Genomic DNA, 5,793 nt, shown 5'->3' with positions numbered 1-5,793 from the left:
TGTATATGTATATGTATATGTATATGTATATGTATATGTATATGTATGTGTAGCCAGGGTCCTGCCCCTACAGTCAAGTACTGAGGTAGAACACAGCATTGGATGAAGGCCAAAGGCTGATGATTTCTGTCCTTTAACTCTTTTTACTGTTCTGGTGGTCTCTCTTCCTATTCTGGGGCCAAAAGCTTCTGGCTTCTAGCAATTTAACTCTTGCTATGCTGAACCAAAAGCTGATAGCTTCTGGCAATGGACTTCTGCTGATAGAAGCAGGGGATTAAGAAAAGAAAAGTAGTTATTTGGACTCTTTACTCTTTGACTCAGGGGATTCTTCTGGCCAGAGGAGAGGCTCAGAGTTTGCTAACTCTTCCTCAGTCAGAGCGAAAGGACAAGAAAGAAAAAAAGACAGACAGACAGAAAGAAAGAAGAAAGAAAGGAAGAAAGAAAGGAAGAAAGAAAGAAAGAACAAGGAAACAAAGAAACAAAGAAAAAGGCATATATAGAGACATACACACAATTGATGAAGGAGAAAACTTCTACACCAAACCTTTATTTTTGCTCTCAGCTTTTTATAGCTTTTAGACAATAATTTCTCTTGTATGAAAAAAATCATCTAATAGGTAAAGTGTTGCACAAAAAAGAGAGTTACAGGAGAATGTTGGTAAGTTTAAAGTAGTGCTTCATTCTATAAGCCCATTATAAGTTCAAAGCAACAGTTTCACATGTCTTGCCACAGTGCCATAGTGCAAACCTGTAGCCTCATCCTTGGATATGACCTAGAATGAATGTTTTTCCTTGATCAGAATCTTCCTAACACCATTTCTCTTCTTAGAGGAATTTATGAAAGCTCATTGTATTACTTATTATGCAGCCTTTACTTACAACTCTATAAGGGAGGACAGTCTTTACTTGATTCTGACTTTATTGCATCTTTCTAAAAGAAAAAAACCTAACACCTTCTCCTTAAACTTCCTAAAATTATTTGAATCAAATCAGGAATTCTATAAATTTATTAATTCATCTAAACAGCATTAATTCATGAACGTTCATCTTCACGTTGATCTGGAAGATATTTGCCCAATAGGGTTGGCTGATGCCCAGGAATCATTAGGCAATGTAACAGCAGCAGGTAAGGCATATCAGCAACAGAAAGCAGTCTTGGGACAAAATCCCCAGGACTGTGCCTCTTCAGAGTGCCCCCATCACAGACATGCTAAATTGTGCACCATATCCAGAAAACTTACTTGCTTGCCATAGCCTTTCCTACATGGATTCTGCCACATATACATATACATTTACATATACATATTACACATATGTAAAAATATATACATAAACATCCATGTAAATTACATGCACATCACATATATAAATGTGTATACATTATGTGTACATTATGTATACATATCAAAGCTTCTGATTTTTGTGAAAATTTAATTTTCTTTCAAAGTATTTATTTTCATTAATTTAAAATTTCTTAGATGTATACAATTCACCTTCACCATATCTTCCTCAGTAACTTCTCTCCAGCTCCTTTGGCCCTCCTCCCTGTACATCTCACTGATAAGCTCAATCATCATCATCACATAAACCAGAGTCCAGTGAGTGCTGCCCAGATGCACATGACTGTGGGTCATTCACTAGTGTGTGGGCAGCCTGCTGATGTCCACTCCCTCCATGGAAGGACTCTCTCTCTCTCATAGAAGTGATCAAGTTCCAAGAGCTACTAAGGAAAGAGTGGGGTATTAGGAGCCCCTTCCAACTTCCATGTTGAATTATTTTAAATTTTAAAATAAAATTACATTACTTATTTTTCTTTCCTCTGTCATACTCATCCTATATCTGACACCCCTCCCAAATTCACAGCTTCCTCTTCTTTAACTTCATAGTTATGATAAACAAATCCAAATATATGTATACCCATTGATCTCATTCAGCATTGATTGCATGTATAGGCATCTAGGACTGAACATTTTTTACTGGATAACCCATCAGGGATCTCAACACTGGGGAATAAGAATGCTCTGTATCTCTGCAATTGTCAATTATCCATAGCTCTTCATCTAGTGGTGGGATGTCAATTGCTGTTGGAATTGTTCAAACTGAAATTTTTACCTAGATTGATCTTGTACATTCAAGTGACCACAGTCGCTGAAACTTATGATTGCAACAGCTCAGTCATCATGAGGTCAGCATCTCACAGTCCTTGTCCCCTGTTGTGTAAAGTGTGTTTTTGTGTATATATGTGGGGGGGGTGTCTCAAATCTACCCTGCCATGGAGCTAGGGCCACTGCTCTGGAAGGCAGGATGCAGGATGCAGGATGCAGAAAGTTTGACTGTGCTCACCACACGCCAGCGCCAGGTGGGTGTCAGGCTGTGAGAAGCTGCGGCAGGGACATCACTCCAGGGGTTGGGGAGAGCAGTCTGAGGTCAGAACCAGAACTAGCTGGGGGCGGAGGGGGGCATCCCTGGGCCTGTAACATGGCCAGAGACCATCTAGTTCTCAGGCTCTTGGGAACCCAAGCACCGCTGGAAGCTGCAGAAGAGCTGAGAACCAAGTGGGGGCCCACGGGCTGGATTGGCCAGCAGCCAAAGGGGAGAGGGGGGAGAGAAACTCTGGCTGCGCCCCATGGGGAGATTCCTTGGCTTGTCGCAGCAGTTTGGCATGGCTTGGTTGTGGGCGATTGGCTTGGCTTGGTGGTCGCTGTGGCTGGGAACACAGAGTGGTCTTCTGCAGGAGATTAGATGACAGCTCTGTAGGTGAAGGCCTTCTCCATTGCTCCCCAAGGTGGATCCCAAAGAAAAGAAGCAGTTCATGGTTTTAAGATACTTATTATCATGACAAAACGTAGATGAGAAACCGTACCTCCCCTTTCTCAGGGCATACCTGAAGTTTAAATACCTCTTGCAGAGAAGAGGGTCTGGGAGGAAAGCTTAATTGGCTAAGCCCTTCTGGCCTTTAGATACCTCATAAATATGGAGATCTTTCTTGAGGCTATATGACCTGTAGTCATGCCATCTACCTGTGGAGCGGCTAGGGGACATTGCCCTACATCACTGAAGGATACAAATCTATGGAGGGCTGTGGCCTCATGTCAGGAGCCTAGTGTCTAGGGGTGTGGCAAAATGCCTGCCATACCTTAGGATCACCTGCGGTCCCACCTGGGGACCCTCAGGATCACCTGAGGTCTCCGGGGGTTTCTAGCCTGTGCTCAACCAAAAACCAGGCTGCCTTTAAAGGTCCTACAGTCCCCATCCCCTGGCTTTTCCAATCTTTGTACCTCTTCTTTCATGATGCTCTCTGGCACTTGGAGAAGGGATGGTCCAGATAAGATCCCATCTTCGGATGTGTATCATAGTCACTTATTCTCAGTCATTGAACATTTATTTCACTCAGTGCTAACCAATACCCATTAGGAGAATGAGCTTCTCTGCCCAAGGCTGTGGGCAACACAAATCTATGGGTAAAAACATAAATATGCAGAAATACTTGACCTTTTTGCATGATCATTGGCATATGGCTTTTTAAGATATCTAAATGAAATTCACTCATTCAGTATCTGCTCTTTACATTTGCCTTCTTTTTCTCTACAGAACCTCCACACAGTTGAATACATCAAAAATTATTCATTTTTGTTGTTGGATAATGTCTCATTTTATGAGAATAATATATTTTATTTATTTGATCATCATTTGATTCCTCATTCTGCTTTCTGACGATTATAAATTGTAATTGCCTGCATAATACAAGCAAAACTGATTTTTTAATCCCAACTTATTTTAGGTATGTGTCTAAGTGAAAATTTTCTCATTCATATTGTAACTTTATGCTCGATATTCCACTGGCCCAAATTGATGTTTGGGAGTTTCATTTCCCAAGGGCCTCACTATGCACTTCAGGCTGACTTCACAGGGTCCTCCTTTGCAATGAGCAAGGCAAACATCACGGGGTCTCATTGTACAGTGAAGCTGACTTTACAGGGTCACACTGAGCAGCTGGGCTGACCTCACACTATGTTGATGCTTCTGCTTTGGCTGCATGTGTGCTAGGATCACAGGTATATGATCACATCTGGCTTGATTTCTAATCTATTTGTTCAATATTTTTGTTAATGTCTCTTGTTCCTTACCTCCTCTTCTCTTTAAACCACTCCCACTCTCACATAGTCCATCTTCTACATTACATGTGGTATTTGTCACACCATATTTTCTTAATGCACATTTATTAATTTATGTGTCAATTGAATTTTTAAAAATGTGTTTAAAACCTACATATTCTTGGCTATGTTTTCGCACTGTGGTATTTCTTTGTACTGCTCAGCAGAACTCTTCATTACATTCTAGAGATATTAAAAATAATGTCATTATCATTGAATATTCCTATCTTTTAAACTTTATTTTACACATTAGGAGGAAACAGACTTAATTTACATATTGTCTATGATGTCCCTGATAATTCTGTTATACTGTACCAATGAGATTTCAGGGTTTGGCTATAACTACAGCAGGTACAATCTTAAGTGCATGAGAACTACAATACAACATATTTTAAAACAATATTCAATAAAAAGGTACTAGTCAAAATTCTATGAGTGATTATTTACTTTTTAAGTGTGTGTCTGTGTGTGTGTGTGTGTATACACAGGAGTGATCACATAGATTACTGGTTGGGAGAGAACATCATACTTCAAGAAACAGAATAAAGTACAAAGAGAAGACTGTGTGGAAACAGAAGAGATCAACGTGTGCATATTTCTATTGATGATTACACAGAAGTTCAAGTGAGTATGTTCCCCAGGCAGTGAGAAGCCCATAGATGCAGGATTGTCTTCACATGGAGATGATGTGGCGGGGTACTTATGAGTGGGGTATAAACAATTGGATTTGTGTGTCATCACCTACTAAAAAACAACTGAGGAAATAGATGGAGGTTACTCCATTCTGTAGTTAAAAAAAGAATATAAAAAAATAAAGAAAATCATCTTTTTACAGAAATCAGACAAAAAATTAGAAGTGGTCTATGGTCTCATACATATTCACACATTGTCCCTTTGTGGAAAATGGGAAGTCAATGAACTTAGATTGTCACAAGTGTTAAAAAGCTATCCACTAAAAATAGATGTTTTACAAAGTAAAATATGAATGAACATGAGGAATTAGCAGCTTATAGCTTTCTTTCTTCTTTCCCTCATCTTAGAGAAATTAATTGAATGATCCCTATTTATTAATTCCAAATTAAGACAAATTTATATAAATGACAGTTGTATGTAATGATTCCAACAAATTTATTAAGGGTAAAGACAAATCAAAAAATATAAGATGGGTAGAAAGAATATGGGGAGCTAAGACGGAAAAATAATATCAAAACCAGTATGGGGGAACCTGTAGGAAAGACTAGAAGGAAGTAGGCTAGTGTAGAAATTTCATTGTGATCCAGTGTCATAAAAGCATTATGTAAACTATTTCAACAGATGTATCCATGAACACATAAATCATGGTAACAAGATAAAATTTTGCAATAACATAAGGGGAACAGAGATCATAATAGACAGTTCCTCATACACAGTAAATTTTCAGGATTGTTTATTCAAGGTGAGGAGGAAGTTGTAGCCAAATTACAAAGAAAACCTTTCCTCCTTTGACTACTGCACCAAGTCTTTTCTCTTTCATGTATTAAACAGTTATGTAGTATGCCCCTTACTTGTAGGTCCTATGATAAGGGACAATATCTGATATAGAATATTAATATCGATACATGCATTTCATGAAATTAGGTATCAATTAAAAGTACTGCCA

Source organism: Grammomys surdaster, unplaced genomic scaffold (genome assembly GCF_004785775.1).
Source record: "Grammomys surdaster isolate TR1022 unplaced genomic scaffold, NIH_TR_1.0 126278, whole genome shotgun sequence".
Lineage (NCBI taxonomy): Eukaryota > Metazoa > Chordata > Mammalia > Rodentia > Muridae > Grammomys > Grammomys surdaster.
This window is presented reverse-complemented; position numbering follows the sequence as displayed.